Source organism: Pseudophryne corroboree, chromosome 2 (genome assembly GCF_028390025.1).
Source record: "Pseudophryne corroboree isolate aPseCor3 chromosome 2, aPseCor3.hap2, whole genome shotgun sequence".
NCBI classification, from domain to species: domain Eukaryota; kingdom Metazoa; phylum Chordata; class Amphibia; order Anura; family Myobatrachidae; genus Pseudophryne; species Pseudophryne corroboree.
The window spans coordinates 948,666,892-948,686,745 of record NC_086445.1 but is presented as its reverse complement, the minus strand read 5'-3'; the positions used below and the strand labels follow the sequence as shown (position 1 = coordinate 948,686,745).

Below are 19,854 nucleotides of genomic sequence, written 5' to 3'. Positions count from 1 at the left end.
GTCATGTTAGGAAGTCTGCTACATGCAAAGCTCAACATGGGTCAAGCAGACCAGAAATATTATAATTTCTTCCGTTTGGGGTTTTTACGTGGCATACGCAACTGCCTGGCATTGAAAGTTCTTAATCACAATTTAAATTAAGTTTTTTAATTGATGCAAAACATTTTTAGTATGCAAGATGCTGTTTAAAGACTTAAATATCTTTCTGCAGAAGAGAGCATTTGTGAAATGACTAAAACCTACCAAACATTAAAAAAAAAAAAAGAATCAAAAAATAAAAATCTTGTTCTCATTCTGTCAAGAGACACTGTGAACTGTGAAGTGAAATCTGGAAGGAACCCCATGTGTTAGTCCTTTATAAATGATTTGAAGCCATGGCTTCTGAATTTTGTAGTATAAAAGAACACTGAGTGAGGGTTCTGGCAGTCTATAAAGAACTCTAAATAATGATTATAAGAACATCTGTGTTTTAAATATGGATTGTGTTTTCAGTTTTCACACTGAGGCATAGATTACATTGACAATATCTCCCTCTACTGGTCAGACATTATCATGACAGTTTCTCTAAATGTCTAAATACACAGATCTGATAAATTCATAATACCAGTGAACTGGATTAGAGACTTTACTGGAAACATGAAAGTGTCCAAGCAGATTTGAAGTTTAATGATATCATTTTACTGAAGTGTGACAATAATGAGATAAGGAACAGTGAATCTTTACTGTATACAATTCAACAAAAGTCTAAATAATGAATCAACATGCTTTACATGTACATATTTAAAATCGGCTTATGTCTACTCAAAAAAAAAAAAACAATTATTTGGGGAGTATAGTTTTCCGATGACCCCATGAGAACAGCTGCAGATATAGTGAAATTGAGATTTATAAGATACAGTATTAACGTGCGATAAGACTTATAATGATGATACCATTCACAAATATTTATATAATATAAAAAAAAAATAAGAACCAATTAAGCATAAGACATGACCGGGACAGATGTGGGCAGTCAGAGAGTGGACAGACGTGAGACTTATGGTAGAAGAACTGGTCCATGAGAGCTTACATTCTAAAGAGAGAGAGAGAGAGAGAGAGAAATAAGAGACAGTGGGGTTACTGTATCAATCAGTGAAAACTGTGTAGGAGTGGACCAGTGGAGAAGATGATTACTCTGAGCTGAGGGGAAACTACTACTACTACATTTTTTTCCTTCCCACCTCCCTTTGAGAGCCTTGAGGGGAGACAGGGAGCCACTGGAGACCAGTGCTGCCGGACCTGGTAAGTCAGCACCAGGGTACAGCATGTTGTGACATTAACAGTGTTTACAAGGTGTTGGATCCTCTATGAAATGACAACCTGGGCCATCTCCACAATGATGTCTGTCTTCATCTGTGATATAGTGCTGATGTTCATCTGTTCACTGCTTGCATGCTTGTTCTTCACCGTCATGTGTTAGGAGAGTCCTTTGATCACTCTGAAATTTTTTTAGCCATCTGTTGCATGACTGGTATCAGCATGTCTTCAGAGTAAGCTGTATAATGCTGCAGTGTTGGAATGCATTCATCAGCATTGAAGACTTTGAGTGACAAGCAAAAAGCTGCAGCTGCAATTTGGGAAGGTGGAAAATGCACCATATCATAGTCAACAGTGACCAGTTCCTTAAGATACTCTGCCAAACTACGTTGCTCTGCATAGAAAGTCTAGGGGATGAGGCCTGCCAAACTTCAGGACGCGGAGGATCTTCATTTTCATCTCCTTTATTTGAGCCTTTGTGTATGTGTGGTCTGTCACAGAGGTGAAGTCTCCGATCTTCGGTGCGCGGATCTCTTCATATTTAGCAACAAGGAACATGGCCATCACGTCCACAAGCTGTAGCAGATTTTTGGGAACTGGGTGCTCCTGCAGGAAAAGGTCAATTATTCCAACAGTCACAAACATGATCTCTTGCAACAGTAAAATTTTATTTGCACCTGAATCTATCAGGATTGCTCGCATGTTGCCCATTGACCTCCTGGCCTTGGAGACAGTTTGGTCTCACTGCCTGGGCATCCTCCAGGCTCCTCAGGTAGTAGTAGATATTCTTCACATATTCACTGCACAACATGGGGTCCCCATCATCAGCATTCACATCCTCCACCTGATGAAGAACATAAGGGAAAGCCTGGCACAGCTCAGGCTGCACCCAGAGATCTCCATTGGTGCAGAAAAAGCTGAACATCTGCATATACCTGTTAGTATTCGTCTCGGGCATAGGCTCTTTTATGGGCATGAGGCTAAGAGGGCTGTTTTCCTCACCATGAGACATCATTTCAGAGATGTGTTGTTTTCCATCATCTTCAATAAGGTAACTGTACATCTATGTACACCTGAGATTACCTCAAAAGAGCCTATGCCAAAAATGAGAATTCGCAGGCTGTGAATACTCATCTTTGGCATAGGCTCTTTTGTGGGCATGAGGCTATGGGGGCGGTTTTCCTCACCATGAGACAATTTCTCAGAGATATGTTGTTTTCCATCATCTTCAATGAGGTAACTGAACATCGGCATAAACCAGTTAGTACTCATCTCTGGTCCCTTCTATGGTCATGAAGCTGGAAGGTCTGATTTTCATGCTATGAGAAACTTTCCTACAAGCAGAATATATAATGCAGGTCTGTTATGAAATACAGAAATTCACACGACATATTACATACAGTATATGGGCACCCTGCAATTTGTATTAAGACTGGGTTACAATATCAGCACTGTATTCATTGGGTAAGGAGGGACTCATTGCTACAGTATGCCATTTGAAGTAATGGCTAAAAGCCTAATTCAGTAAGGATTGCAAATGATGCTAATTATCAGAATTTGTAATCCTTCTGTTTGCATGCTGGGGGCCGCTCATCGCAGGACAAGGTCGCCAAGCATGTAGGCCGCCGCCTCCCCCGCTTCAACAAGCAGTAATTGCAATTGCATCGCAATTTCTACTTGTTAGCAGAAATTAAGGTTGCCTCATGCCGGCGCAGTTTAGGCCCACCGCAGTGTTTACTATTGACATCACACGCAGCCGCTTCGATCATACCCCCATCACACCCACCGTATCCCCATCGCCCCCCCGTTTCTCCATTGCCACACATGTGGTTGACACATTTTTTATAGGGTTTTTCATGTTTTAACAACTTATTAACTTATTCTGCATTTACTATCTATGTCACAAACTATTACCCTTGTTGCAATCGAAGCAAGCCACTGAGCCCCAAGCTCGCTTACCACGCAAGTGAACACATTTTACAAATTTGGTTGAAATATGTTTAAAAACACAAAATACAATAAAAAAAAATACTTTTTTGTGTCAAACTTTTTCATGTCGACTTTTGACCCTGTTGACCTTTTGACTGTTGACCTTTTGAACATGTCGACCTAATGCTGTTGACCTAATGACTGTCAAGATTTATAATGTCTATCTTCTGTACCATACCCCAGAGGTCCTACATCGAGCATTGTTATTTACAAGGTGGGCCTGTATAATACAATCCAGTAACAATAAAAGTATATGGGGGTCATTCTCGTTGCCGATTTTTGCTATGCTGCGATTTGTTGCTAACTGCACATGCGCATGGTACGCAGAGCGCATGCGCTAAGTTATTTAACACAAAACTTAGTAGATTTGCTGGTGTTCGAGCGCTGATTTTCAGTCGCACTGCTGTTCGGTGAATGATTGACAGGAAAGGGGCGTTTCTGGGTGGTAACTGAGCGTTTTCCAGGAGTGTGCTAAAAACGCAGGCGTGTCAGGGAAAAACGTGGGAGTGTCTGGAGAAACGGGGGAGTGGCTGGCCGAATGCAGGGTGTGTTTGTGACGTCAAACCAGGAACTAAACAGACTGAGCTGATCACAATCTAGGAGTAGGTCTGGAGCTACTCAGAAACTGCAAGAAAATATTTAGTATCAATTCTGCTAATCTTTCGTTCGCAATTCTGCTAAGCTAAGATACACTCCCAGAGGGCAGCGGCCTAGCGTGTGCAATGCTGCTAAAAGCAGCTAGCGAGCGAACAACTCGGAATGAGGGCCAATATTCACAGTACAGTTAAGACTGTAATAGCCCGGATAGTGGATACATAAAAGTACATTTAGATTTAGATAAAAATATCTTTAAGGGGTTGCATGCAGTATGGTTACAATTTATTTGCATGCATAATCAGTTTATAAAAGCCAAAGGAAATTAATAGATTTCTCAGATTTCTCTTCCTCTTTTGTTCCTGTATTTCTCTAACGTCCTAGTGGATGCTGGGGACTCCGTAAGGACCATGGGGAATAGACGGGCTCCGCAGGAGACATGGGCACTTTCAGAAAGAATTTAGATTCTGGTGTGCTCTGGCTCCTCCCTCTATGTCCCTCCTCCAGTTTGAATCTGTGCCCGGACGAGCTGGGTGCTTTTCAGTGAGCTCTCCTGAGCTTGCTGTGAGAAAGTATTTTGTTAGGTTTTTTATTTATTTTCAGGGAGCTCTGCTGGCAACAGACTCCCTGCATCGTGGGACAGAGGGGAGAGAAGCAGCCCTACTCTCTGAAGCTAGGTCCTGCTTCTTAGGCTACTGGACATCATTAGCTCCAGAGGTATCGTGCACAGGATCTCACCCTCGTCGTCCGATCCCAGAGCCGCGCCGCCGTCCCCCTCGCAGAGCCGGAAGACAGAAGCCAGGTGAGTATGAGAAGCAAGAAGACTTCGAAATCGGCGGCAGAAGACTCCGGTCTTCACTGAGGTAACGCACAGCACTGCAGCTGTACGCCATTGCTCCCACACACCTCACATACTCCGGTCACTGTAAGGGTGCAGGGCGCACGGGGGGGGCGCCCTGGGCAGCATTTGGACCTCTTTTTGGCAAAAGTGAACATATATACAGTTGGGCACTGTATATATGTATGAGCCCCCGCCAAGAAAATACATATTTAAGCGGGACAGAAGCCCGCCGTCGAGGGGGCGGGGCTTCTTCCTCAGCACTCACCAGCGCCATTTTTTCTCCACAGCTCCGCTGAGAGGAAGCTCCCCAGGCTCTCCCCTGCAGATACACGGTAGAAGAGGGTAAAAAGAGAGGGGGAGCACATAATTAGGCACAAAAATCAATATAACAGCAGCTACTGGGTTGACATTAAGTTACTGTGTTATTCCTGGGTTTATAGCGCTGGGGTGTGTGCTGGCATACTCTCTCTCTGTCTCTCCAAAGGGCCTTGTGGGGGAACTGTCTTCAAAAAGGGCATTCCCTGTGTGTGTGGTGTGTCGGTACGCTTGTGTCGACATGTTTGACGAGAAAGGCTATGTGGAAGCAGAGCGGGAGCAAATGAATGTGGTGTCTCCGCCGACACCTGATTGGATGGATATGTGGAAGGTTTTAAATGATAATGTTAATTCCTTGCATAAAAGGTTGGAAAAAGCTGAAGTCTCAGAACAGTCAGGGTCTCAGCCCGTGCCTGATCGTATGTCGCAGAGGCCGTCAGGGTCTCAGAAGCGCCCACTATCCCAAATTGTTGACACAGATACCGACATGGATTCTGATTCCAGTGTCGATTACGATGATGCAAAGTTACAGCCAAAATTGGCTAAATCCATCCGTTATATGATTATAGCAATTAAGGATGTGTTGCACATCACAGAGGAAACCACAGTCCCTGACAAGAGGGTTCATATGTATGGGGAAAAGAGGCAGGTGGTGACCTTTCCCCCTTCTCAAGAGCTAAATGAGTTATGTGAAAAGGCTTGGGAATCTCCAGATAAAAAACTGCAGATTTCCAAACAGATTCTTATGGCGTATCCTTTCCCGCCAACGGACAGGTTACGCTGGGAATCCTCCCCTAGGGTGGACAAAGCTTTAACACGCTTATCCAAGAAGGTAGCCCTGCCGTCACAGGATACGGCTACCCTCAAAGATGCTGCGGATAGAAAGCAGGAGGGTACCCTGAAGTCCATTTATACACATTCAGGTACCTTACTGAGGCCGGCGATCGCGTCGGCCTGGGTGTGTAGTGCTGTAGCAACATAGACGGACACCCTGTCTGAGGAACTTGATACCTTAGACAAGGATACTATATTATTGACCCTGGGGCATATAAAAGACGCTGTCCTATATATGAGAGATGATCAAAGAGACATTAGTCTACTGGGTTCTAGAATAAATGCTATGTCGATTTCTGCCGGAAGGGTCCTGTGGACTCGGCAATGGACAGGTGATGCCGACTCAAAAAGGCACATGGAGGTTTTACCTTACAAGGGTGAGGAATTGTTTGGGGAGGGTCTCTCGGACCTGGTCTCCACAGCTACTGCTGGAAAGTCAAATTTTTTGCCATATGTTTCCTCACAGCCTAAGAAAGCACCGTATTACCAAATGCAGTCCTTTCGATCACAGATAAGCAAGAAAGTTCGAGGTGCGTCCTTTCTTGCCAGGGGCAGGGGCAGAGGAAAGAAGCTGCACAACACAGCTAGTTCCCAGGAACAGAAGTCCTCCCCGGCTTCCACAAAATCCACCGCATGACGCTGGGGCTCCACAGGCGGAGCTAGGCCAGGTGGGGGCGCGTCTCCGAAATTCCAGTTGGATCCCTGGGCAATAGATATTGTGTCTCAGGGATACAAGCTGGAAGTCGAAGAGATGCCCCCTCACCGATACCTCAAATCGGCCCTGCCAGCTTCCCCCCTCGAGAGGGAAATAGTGTTAACTGCAATTCACAAATTGTATCTTCAACAGGTGGTGGTCAAGGTTCCCCTCCTTCAACAAGGAAGGGGTTATTATTCAACCATGTTTGTAGTACCGAAACCGGACGGTTCGGTCAGACCCATATTGAATTTAAAATCCCTGAACATGTACCAGAAAAGGTTCCGGTTCAAGATGGAATCGCTGAGAGCGGTCATCGCAAGCCTGGAAGGGGGGGATTTTATGGTGTCTCTGGACATAAAGGATTCATACATTCATGTCCCCATTTATCCACCTCATCAGGCGTACCTCAGATTTGTGGTACAGGATTGTCATTACCAATTTTAGACGTTGCCGTTTGGTCTCTCCACGGCTCCGAGAATATTTACCAAGGTAATGGCGGAAATGATGGTACTCCTGCGGAAGCAAGGGGTCACAATTATCCCATACTTGGACGATAAAAGCGAGGTCAAGAGAGCAGTTGCTGATCAGCGTAGCACGTTCTCTGGAAGTGTTACGGCAACACGGCTGGATTCTAAATATTCCAAAGTCGCAGTTGATTCCTACGACTCGTCTGCCTTTCCTGGACATGATTCTGGACACAGACCAGAAAAGGGTTTATCTCCCGATAGAGAAAGCTCAGGAACTCATAACACTGGTCAGAAACCTATTAAAACCAAAACAGGTGTCAGTGCATCACTGCACTCGAGTCCTGGGAAAGATGGTGGCATCATACGAGGCCATTCCCTTCGGCAGGTTCCATGCGAGGACCTTTCAATGGGACTTACTGGACAATTGGTCCGGATCACATCTTCAGATGCATCGGTTAATCACCCTATCCCCCAGGGCCAGGGTGTCTCTCCTGTGGTGGCTGCAGAGTGCTCACCTTCTCGAGGGCCGCAGATTCGGCATTCAGGACTGGGTCCTGGTGACCACGGATGCAAGCCTCCGAGGGTTGGGAGCAGTCACACAGGGAAGAAATTTCCAAGGTCTGTGGTCAAGTCAGGAGACTTGCCTTCACATCAACATCCTGGAACTAAGGGCCATATACAACGCCCTACGTCAAGCGGAGACCCTGCTTCGCGACCAACCGGGTTTTGATTCAGTCAGACAACATCACCGCTGTGGCTCATGTAAACCGACAAGGTGGCACAAGGAGCAGGGTGGCAATGGCGGAAGCCACCAGAATTCTTCGCTGGGCGAAGAATCACGTAAGCGCACTGTCAGCAGTGTTCATCCCGGGAGTGGACAACTGGGAAGCAGACTTCCTCAGCAGGCACGACCTTCACCCGGGAGAGTGGGACTTCATCAAGAAGTCTTCACGCAGATTGCAAGTCGATGGGAACTGCCACAGGTGGACATGATGGCATCTCGTCTCAACAAAAAGCTACAGAGGTATTGCGCCAGGTCAAGAGACCCTCAGGCGATAGCTGTGGACGCACCGGTGACACCGTGGGTGTTCCAGTCGGTCTATGTATTTCCTCCTCTTCCTCTCATACCCAAGGTGCTGAGAATCATAAGAAAAAGAGGAGTGAGAACAATACTCATTGTTCCGGATTGGCCAAGAAGGACTTGGTATCCAGATCTGCAAGATATGCTCACAGAAGACCCGTGGACTCTTCCTCTAAGACAGGACTTGTTGCAACAGGGGCCCTGTCTGTTCCAAGACTTACCGCGGCTGCGTTTGACGGCATGGCGGTTGAACGCCGGATCCTAGCAGAGAAAGGCATTCCGGAGGAGGTTATTCCTACGCTGATAATGGCTAGGAAGGACGTGACAGCTCAACATTATCACCGTATATGGCGAAAATATGTTGCTTGGTGTGAGGCCAGGAATGCCCCTACAGGGGCATTCCAGCTGGGCCGTTTGCTTCACTTCTTACAGTCAGGAGTGACTTTGGGCCTAAAATTGGGTTCCATTAAGGTCCAGATTTTGGCCCTATCCATTTTCTTTCAAAAAGAGCTGGCTTCTCTACCTGAAGTTCAGACGTTTGTAAAGGGAGTGCTGCATATTCAGCCCCCTTTTGTGCCTCCAGTGGCACCTTGGGATCTTAACGTGGTGTTGAGTTTCCTGAAATCCCACTGGTTTGAACCACACAAAACGGTGGAATTGAAATATCTCACGTGGAAGGTGGTCATGCTACTAGCCTTGGCTTCGGCTAGGCGTGTGTCAGAATTGACGGCTTTGTCACATAAAAGCCCCTATCTGGTTTTCCATGCGGATAGAGCAGAATTGAGGACCCGTCCACAATTCCTGCCGAAAGTGGTTTCATCTTTTCATATAAACCAACCTATTGTGGTGCCTGTGGCTACAACTGACTTGGAGGATTCCGAGTTGCTTGATGTGGTCAGGGCTTTCAAGGTTTATGTAGCCAGAACGGCTAGGGTCAGGAAAACAGAGTCTTTGTTTGTCCTGTATGCTTCCAACAAGCTTGGTGCTCCTGCTTCAAAGCAAACTATTGCTCGCTGGATCTGTAACACGATTCAGCAGGCTCATTCTGCGGCTGGATTGCCGCTGCCAAAATCAGTTAAGGCCCATTCCACTAGGAAGGTGGGCTCTTCTTGGGCGGCTGCCCGAGGGGTCTCGGCATTACAGCTGTGCCGAGCGGCTACTTGGTCAGGTTCAAACACTTTTGCAAAGTTCTATAAGTTTGATACCCTGGCTGAGGAGGACCTTGTGTTTGCTCAATCGGTGCTGCAGAGTCATACGCACTCTCCGGCCCATTTGGGAGCTTTGGTATAATCCCCATGGTCCTTACGGAGTCCCCAGCATCCCCTAGGACGTTAGAGAAAATAAGATTTTACTTACCGGTAAATCTATTTCTCGTAGTCCGTAGTGGATGCTGGGCGCCCGTCCCAAGTGCGGACTTCTTCTGCAATACTTGTATATAGTTATTGCTGCAATAAGGGTTATGTTATAGTTGCATCAGGGTTGAACTGATGCTCTGTTGTTGTTCATACTGTTGACTGGGTAAGTTTATCACAAGTTATACGGTGTGATTGGTGTGGCTGGTATGTATCTTGCCCTGGATTGCCAAAATCCTTTCCTTGTACTGTCAGCTCTTCCGGGCACAGTTTCTCTAACTGAGGTCTGGAGGAGGGACATAGAGGGAGGAGCCAGAGCACACCAGAATCTAAATTCTTTCTTAAAGTGCCCATGTCTCCTGCGGAGCCCGTCTATTCCCCATGGTCCTTACGGAGTCCCCAGCATCCACTACGGACTACGAGAAATAGATTTACCGGTAAGTAAAATCTTATTTTTCATATATTGCCATGTCCCATAGCCTGCTATAGGGAGTGCAGCGTCTGTGCAATATAACAGTGTCGGAGCACATCACCAGCCATCATCACCTGCTGCCGAGGCTCATTAGACATTAATAAAATATGATGCTTATCTTCAGTTGAAAGGTGTAGGGAATGGGGTGGGGAAAAAGATAAAGGACTTACGCAAAGTGGTAAATTTGTAGATATGATTTAAAAAACAATATTTTTCCTAATCTTTACCTCTATCAGAGGAACTGACTTTTAAATAGAGATGAGCGGGTTCGGTTCCCTGAGAACTGAACCCCCCCAAACATCACTATCCGAGCCCAGATCCGAGTCAGGCTCGGATTTTCCCGCCTGACTCGGAAACCAGAACGAGGCAAAACGTCATCATCCCGCTGTCGGATTCTCGCGGGGTTTGTATTCCATATAAGGAGCCCCGTGTCACCGCCATTTTCACTCCGGCATTGGAGAGTGTAGAGAGAGGACGTGTCTCCGTCCTCAGTGTCCTGCATCAGTTTAGAGGTAGTGTCTTGTGCTGCATCAGTCCAGTCATAGTGGTGGTGTCCTCTGCTGCCATATGTCCAGTGCTGCTGTATAAGTCCAGTACAGTGGTGCTGTGTTGTGCTGGAACATACGCGAGGATCCTGTTTGTAGACTTCAGCTCGGCCTTCAATACACTCAACCCCAGCATTCTCTACTACAAACTACTCTGCCAAGGGGTCCCGGAAGCAATCTGTTCCTGGATCATGGATATTCTGACTGACAGAATACAGGTGGTCAAAGCAAGGGGATTCACCTACCAAGCTCGGTCCATCAGTACTGGGGCACACCAGGGCTGTGTTCTCTCACCCCTGCTCTTCTCTCTGTACACTAATGACTGTTCCTCTGAGTTAAAATCATTATATTCGCCGACGACACTACCGTCATCAGCCTCATAAAAGAAGGGAACGAATCAGACTACAAAAAGGAAGTGAATCGGTTGGCCTGATGGTGTAGCTGTAACAAACTGGAGCTTAACCCACTTAAAACCGTTGAGATGATAGTAGACTTTAGGAAGAAACCAGCTGAAGCATCCGCACTAGTCATAGCTGATAGTGTGGTGCCACTAGTGGACTCTTTCAAGTTCCTGGGAACTACGATCTCCAGAGACCTCAAGTGGGGACCAAATGCAAATGCCACCATCGGAAAGGCGCAGCAGAGGCTGTTCTTCCTAAGGCAACTTAAGAATCCCACAGAATTTCCTGCTCCTCTTCTACTCTGCAATTGTAGATTCTGTCCTGTGCTCCTCGATTTTCGTCTGGTATAGCTCCACTAGCTAGAGAGACAAGCGCAGGCTCCAAAGAGAGGTATGGTCTGCTGAGAGGATCATCGGAGTTGACTTCCCACCTGTCCATGACCTGTACCGGTCCAGAGCCAAAAAAAGACTAGGTTAGTCAATGATCCGTCTCACCCAGGCTAAGGCGAGCTCAACCTGCTGCCATCCGGGAAAAGATATAGGGCCATTCCCACCAGAACCAACAAAAGCCTCAAAAGCTTCTTTCCTCAAGCAGTCTATCTGCTGAACGCCTCAAAAATAGCCGGGCTGACTGCCGAGTCGCACTACTCTGATCTGATTGGAACGAACACTGTGTACTTTTACTTAATCTGTTTACTGCATATATCCCCCCCTCTTGTCTACGTGTTCCCCCTTGGCTGCTGCACTGTAAACCGAAAACAAATTCCTAGAATATGCAAGTGTACCTGGTCAATAAAAGCTGAGTCTGATTCTGATTCTAATCAGTTCAGTGGCGGTGTATTGTGCTGCATCAGTCCATTCACAGTGGTACTGTCCCCTGCTGCCATATGTCCAGTGCTGCTGTATAAGTCCAGCCATTGCAGTGGTGCTGTCTTATCCTGCATCAGTCCAGTGGTGGTGTCCCTGTGCTGCTGTATATGTCCAGTGGTACTGCCGCATATGTCCAGTGATACTGCCATATATGTGGTGTCCCTGTGCTGCTGTATATGTCCAGTGGTACTGCCATATATGTCCAGTGATACTGCCGTATATGTCTAGTGATACTGCCATATATGTGGTGTCCCTGTGCTGCTGTATATGTCCAGTGGTACTGCCATATATGTCCAGTGATACTGCCGTATATGTCTAGTGATACTGCTGTATATGTACAGCAGTACTGCGGTATAAATCTAGTGATACTGCCGTATATGTCCAGTGGAACTGCCATATAATTCCAGTGGTACTGGCGTATAAATCATGTCCAGTGACACTGCCGTATAATTCCAGTGATACTGCCGTATAATTCCAGTGGTACTGCCGTATAAATCCAGTGATACTGTCGTATATGTCCAGTGGTACTGCCGTATAAATCCAGTGGTACTGATGTATAAATCCAGTCCAGTGATACTGCCGTATATGTCCAGTGGTACTGCCATATAATTCCAGTGATACTGCCATATATGTCCAGTGGTATTGCCGTATATGTCCAGTGGTACTGCCGTATAAATATAGTCCAGTGATACTGCTGTATATGTCCAGTGATACTGCCGTATATGTCCACTGGTACTGCCATATAAATCCAGTCCAGTGATACTGCCGTATGTGTTCAGTGGTACTGCCATATAATTCCAGTGATACTGCCGTATATGTCCAGTGGTACTGCCGTATAAATCCAGTGCAGTGATACTGCCGTATATGTCCAGTGATACTGCCGTATATGTCCAGTGGTACTGCCGTATAAATCCAGCGATACTGCTATATATGTCCAGTGATATTGCCATATATGTCCAGTGACACTGCCATATATGTCCAGTGGTACAGCCGTATAAATCCAGTGGTACTGGCGTTTAAGTCCAGTCCAGTGATACTGCCATATATGTCCAGTGGTACTGCCTTGTAAATCCAGTGATACTGCCGTATAATTCCAGTGATACTGCTTTATAATTCCAGTGGTACTGCCGTATAAGTCCAGTCCAGTGGTGCTGCCATATAAGTTCAGTGGTGCTGTCCTGTGCTGTATATTATTTACTCCAAATAAAAGGGTTATTAATATTTAATCCAAATAATTTTCACAGGGTTTGCCCTGTGTGGTGTAGAGGTACGCACTCCTGTACCACATATTGTTATATAACTCCAGAATATAATGGAGAACAAAAATTTGGAGGATAAAATAAGGAAAGATCAAGAACCACTTCCTCCTAGTGCTGAAGCTGCTGCCACTAGTCATGACATAGACAATGAAATCCCATCAATGTCATCTGCCAAGGCCGATGGCCAATGTGATACTAGAGGGCATGTGAAATCCAAAAAGCCAAAGTTCAGTAAAAAGACCCAAAAAAATTAATTGAAATGGTCTGAGGAGAAACGTAAACTTGCCAATATGCCATTTATGACACGGAGTGGCAAGGAACGGCTAAGGCCCTGGCCTATGTTCATGACTAGTGGTTCAGCTTCACATGACGATGGAAGCCTTCATCTTCCCGCCAGAAAAATGATAAGAGTTAAGCTGGCAAAAGTACAGCAAAGAACTATGCGTTCTTCAGATGGTATCACAAATCCCCAAGGAGAGTCCAAGTGTGTCGGCGGTTGCGATGCCTGACCTTCCCAACACTGGATGGGAAGAGGTGGCTCCTTCCACCATTTGCATGCCCTCTGCAAGTGCTGGAAGGAGCACCCACAGTCCAGTTTCTGGTATTCAAATTGAAGATGTCACTGTTGAAGTACACCATGATGAGAATATGGGTGTTGCTGGCGCTGAGGAGGAAGTTGACGATGAGGATTCTGATGGTGATGTGGTTTGTTTAAATCAGGCACCGGGTGAGACACCTGTTGTCCGTGGGATGAATAAGCCCATTGTGATGCCTGGACAAAATACCAAAAAAGCAACCTCTTCAGTGTGGAATTATTTCTCCACAAATCCGGACAACAGGTGTCAAGCCATGTGCTGCCTCTGTCAATCTGTAATAAGTAGGGGTAAGGACGTTAACCATCTAGAAATATCCTCCTTTTTACATCACCTGCTGCGCATTCATCAGAAGTCAGTGTCAAGTTGTGAAACTTTGGGCAAGAGCGTAAGCAGTCCACTGACACCTAAATCCCTTTTTTCTCTTGTACCCAAGCTCCTGCAAGCCACGCCACCAATTCCCTCAATGTCAAGTTCCTCCTCAGTCAGGAACGTCAGTAGTCCTGCAGGCCATGTCACTGGCAAGACTGAGTCCTCTCCTAACCGGGATTCCTCCAGAGGATCCTTCAGTGGTACGCCTACTGCTGCTGCTGTTGTTGTTGTCGCTGCTGCTTTTGTTGCTGCTGGAAGTCGATCGTCATCCCAGTGGGGAAGTCGGAAGACCACTTGTACTACTTCCAGTAAGCAATTGACTGTCCAGCAGTCCTTTGTGAGGAAGATGAAATATGACAGCAGTCATCCTGTTGCAAAGTGGATAACTGAGGTCTTGACAGCTATGTTAGTGTTAGACGTGCGTCCGGTATCCGCCATTAGTTCAGTGAGATTTAGAGAATTGAAGAAGGTAGTGTCCCCCCGGTACCAAATCCCATATAGGTTCCACTTTACTAGGCAGGCGATACCGAGAATGTACACAGACGTCACAAAAAGTGTCCTACAAAATGCAGTTGTACCCACTGTCCACTTAACCACGGACATGTGGATAAGTGGAACAGGGCAGACTAAGGACTATATGACTGTGACAGCCCACTGGGTGGATGTATGGCCTCTCACAGCAACAACAGCAGCGGTACCAGTAGCAGCACCTCGCAAATGCCAACTCGTTCCTAGGCAGGCTATGCTATGTATAACCGCTTTCCGTAAGAAGCACACCGCTGACAACCTCTTAAGGAAACTGAGGGACATCATTGTACAATGGCTTACCCCACTTAGACTCTCCTGGGGATTTGTGATATCAGACAATGCCACCAATATTGTGCATGCATTACATCTGGGCAAATTCCAGTACGTCCCATGTTTTGCACATACAATTAATTTGGTGGTGCAGAATTTTTTGAAAAATGACAGGGGCGTGCAGGAGATGCTGTTGGTGGCCCAAAATATTGCGGTCCACTTTTGGCATTCAGCCACCGTGTGCCGAAGACTGAAGAGCAATCAAACACACCTGATCCTGCCCTGCCATTACCTGAAGCAAGAGGTGGTAACAAGATGGAATTCAACACTCTATATGCTTCAGAGGATGGAGGAGCAGCAAAAAATGCCATTCAAGCCTATACATCCACCTACAATATAGGCAAAGGAGGGGGAATGCACTTGACTCAAGCGCAGTGGAGAATGATTTCCATCTTGTGCAAGGTTCTCCAACCCTTCGAACTTGCCACACGTGAAGTCAGTTCAGACACTGCCAGCTTGAGTCAGGTCTTTCCCCTCATCAGGCTTTTGTAGAAGCAGCTGGAGAAATTGAAGGAGGTGCTAAGACGGAGCAATTCCGCAAAGTATGTGGGACTTGTTGTTATAGCCCTTCATTTGCTTCGCCGGGATTCAAGGGTGGTCAATCTGTTGAAATCAGAGCAATACATTTTGGCCACCGTGCTTGATCTTAGGTTTAAAGCCTACGTTGCATCTCTCTTTCCGGCAGACACAAGTCTGCAGAGGTTCAAAGACCTGCTGGTGAGAAAATTGTCAACTCAAGTGGAACATGACATATCAGCAGCTCCTCCTTCACTTTCTCCCACAACTGGGGCTGCGAGAAAAAGGATTATATTTCCCAGCCCACCCGCTGGCGGTGGTGCAAGGCAGTCAGGAGCGAGTGTTGACATCTGGTCTGGACTGAAGGACCTGCCAATGATTACTGACATGTCTACTGTCACTGCATATGATTCTGTCACCATTGAAAGAATGATGGACGATTATATGAGTGACAGCATCCAAGTAGGCATGTCAGACAGTCCGTACGTATACTGGCAGGAAAAAGAAACAATTTGGATGCCCTTGCACAAACTGGCTTTATTTTACTTAAGTTGCACCCCCTCCATTGTGTACTCCTAAAGAGTGTTTAGTGCAGCCGGTCACCTTGTCAGCGATCGGCGTAGGAGGTTACTTCCACAAAATGTGGAGAAGATGATGTTCATCAAAATGAATTGTAAATTCTTTAGAGAAGACCTTTACCAGCAATTGCCTCCAGAAAGTACACAGGAACCTGTGATGGTGGATTCCAGCGGGGACGAATTAATACTCCGTGAGGAGGAGGATGTACACACTGAAAGGGGTGAGGAATCAGAGGATGAGGATGAGGTTGACATCTTGCCTTTGTAGAGCCAGTTTGTGCAAGGAGAGATTGATTGTTTTTTTTTTTTTGTGGGGGCCCAAACAAACCAGTCATTTCAGCCACAGTCATGTGGCAGACCCTGTCGCTGAAATGATTGGTTTGTTAAAGTGTGCATGTCCTGTTTATACAACATAAAAGTGGGTGGGAGGGCCCAAGGACAATTCCATCTTGCACCTCTTTTTCTTCTTTACATCATGTGCTGTTTGGGGCCTAGTTTTTTTAAGTGCCATCCTGTCTGCCACTGCAGTGCCACTCCTAGATGGACCAGGGGTTTGTGCCGCACACTTGTGTTGCTTAGCTTAGTCATACAGCTACCTCATTACACCTCTTTTAATTCTTTGCATGATGTGCTGTTTGGGGCCTAGTTTTTTTAAGTGCCATCCTGTCTGCAACTGCAGTGCCACTCCTAGATGGGCCAGGTGTTTGTACCACACACTTGTGTCGCTTAGCTTAGTCATACAGCCACCTCGGTGCAACTTTTTGGCCTAAAAACAATATTGTGAGGTGTGAGGTGTTCAGAATAGACTGGAAATGAGTGGAAATGAATGTTATTGAGGTTAATAATACAGTCGGATCAAAATTACCCCAAAATTCTGTGATTTTAGCTGTTTTTATTGGGGGGGGGGGGTTTCAAAAATCATCCAGATCCAAAACCAAAACACGAAGGGGTGGTTTTGGCAAAAGCAACCCAAAACCAAAACACGAGCAAGGAATTAGAACCAAAACCAAAACACAAAACACGATGACTGCCGCACATCTCTATACACACACACACACACACACACACACACACACACACACACACACACACACACACACAATACTCTCCTTCTGCGCTATTAAATAAAGAGAGATCCAATTAAAATATATAATCAGGCAGTGGTTTTCACTAAGTTCCCTGTTAGCAAGAACTAAAAAAACAATGTATATGGCAGTAGTGAACAGGCGCCTCTTATGCAATTATGACATAAATTGTTACATCATAAGCAAGAACTGCCAATTTGGTAAAATATATCACTTAAAATCTAAAATGACAATAATGTTCCACTCATTTCACATATTTATTAAAAATGAATTAAACATAGCAAAAAAGTGTCCATTATTTATAGATATACTTTTTCTCCTCCTTCTATTCGTGTAGATTGGAAGTTACAATAGGAACAGATAATCCATCGTGGGATATATATATATATATATATATATATATATATATATATATGCACAAATAAGGATGCACTCGCCAGACTTCTCCAGGGTGAAATTGATAGATTTAAATCTATCAATTCACCCTGGAGAAGTCTGGTGAGAGCATCCTTATTTGTGCACATGTATCGTGGAACTTCTGATAGGACCTGTTCCTGGATTTTGCACCCCAGCAACTGTGATTATTAACGATATGTGAGTGCGGCTCTTCTACAATGGATATATATATATATATATATATTCCTCCACAGCAACGGCACTCCAAGCCTACAAAGATTCACCCAGGGCAGCATGTATATAGCCAATGTGTCAATGTCTGTTATTATAATGGCATTTAATGTCTGTTGTTATAATGGCAATGTCCTGATGAAAATGCCACTATAATAAAATGCATAACCGGCCAGACAAGCAAACAAACAAATCAATTAAATTTATATATAAGATATATACTGCATATTAACATAACCACTAAAATCTATTTTGCAGGAGGGCGGATCTTGGTGTAGTTTCTACAGAAATAAACCAAACATAAATGTTTATCCATGTTCCTGCTCTACCAGGAAACTGACCCTCTAATAGAGTAACAGTGTACTGTAAAAAGCAGGGGAACAGTCTGGAAACTAACATTAGAGGAGGGGTTGGGACCCACAGGTACTGGGGCCAACCAGGGAAGTCTGGAACCTGATATTTGAGGAGGGGTTGGGGCCCACGTTCACTGGGGCCCACCAGGGATTTTCCCTGTGACCCTATAGGCCAGTCCGATCCTGGCCAGGCCACAGACACAATGGTTATCAGACACATATGAGGCACTTAGTGACCAGCCCCAGATGTCAGGTGGTTAAAGGTTGTCTCCACAGTGGGACACAGTAATGGTCGATTAGCTTCAAAAGCAGACCAAACCAGCAAGCCTGATCAGATCTGGAGAGGCGCTCATTTGTATAGAGCAGCATTGATGGTGTTGGTTATGAAGCAGGGCAGCAGGAATCCAGGAAACTGCAAACTTCCAGGAGCAAGCATGATGGATGAAGAAGGCAGATAATGCTGGAAAAGGGCAGAGAAGGATGAAGCCATGGCCTCAATTTGTGGTAGCAGGCATGGAGTGGCATGGTCTGACCTGTGTCATGATGTACAGTAGATAGCAATGCTGGGGTGTGCAATGTAGCAGGGCCTGGGCATCCTCAGCTGCATTAGTGGCCTAGAGTATAGTAAAGACTGGATTCCAGTGGAGAGCTCGCCAGTGCACACTTGCTCACATGTTTTTTTATGTCTACATACTGTATGCTATATTTCTTAATGTTACTGCATAATATGAAGGTCTAAGACCCGTAAAATATATATTTTATAATGAAGTTGGCCTTTACAGTAAGGCCCAGTTCCAGGCATTGTGGTGTGCTGCAGGGTTGACATCAGAAATTGTGGGGTCGGGGACTGACAAAATATGCAGGGTCCACCCTTTAACACCATTAAGGTCTGCCCACCAACAGCCATAACACTCAAGAATCCATCAACTAATTTCCGCCATACACCATTCGTTATCCCATCTCTCCCCAATTCATTATCAATTCACCCCCCACAGCATTCATTAACCCATGTCTCCCAGATTAGTTATCATTCTACCATATCAGCTCCCATAAAGCGTCATTAAAACATTCACTTAGCGCCTATTAACTTCCCCCACCTAGTACTCATTTACCCTTTCATTAATCATTTTCAACACAGTAGTGCCCGTTAACACATTCAGCACATTTATTAATCCCCTCCCCACAAACACACCACACATACTGTACACACACACACACACACACACACACACACACACACACACACATCAATAATTTCTCCTCATCGGGAAGCCATTACAGAGACAAGGCTGGGTACACACTTAGTGATGTGTACCTATCCCATTATCGCTGATGACGTGCATATCATGGGTACACACTAGACGAAGTGTCCTAGATGTTGCTCTGATCCATGGGATTGGGCGACATATCATCTAGTGTATACCCAGGTTAATTTACTGAGATTATTGTAGCAGCAGCTCCTTGTGTAATCTGGGGGACAGAGTTTGTGATAGGCTCTGGATGACCCCAGTGCAGGAGAGGACTGAGGGAAGCGGTGGCCACCACTGTGCCTGCACAGCTCTAAGCAGGCAGACTGACTGGTCTCCCCAACAACCAGGTGAGAGAGTGCAAGTGCTGTGTTGGGGCCAGAGGAGGTGGAGTTTAGGAAGACGGCTGCTGTCAGTCTCCTCTCCCGTGGGCCTATATTCAATGGGGGTCTGGAGCTGCATCTCCAACCACCTCGGGGCCCCTTCTATATCCGGGCCCAGGACTCCAGTCCAGGGAATCCCACCCAATGACGGCTCTGACCATGCTAACCATGTATAGACCTGTGCCCAACACAAAGCTTAATGACAGCTGCATATTGAACCCAGCCCATAA

At 45.8% G+C, this 19,854-nt stretch overlaps 1 pseudogene; it reads right to left on the bottom strand.

Annotated features, from left to right (window-relative positions):
* Window positions 1-655: 655 nt before the first annotated feature.
* The window catches only part of LOC134987030 (G2/mitotic-specific cyclin-B1-like), a 100,901-nt pseudogene continuing 81,702 nt past the window's right edge, over window positions 656-19,854 (bottom strand).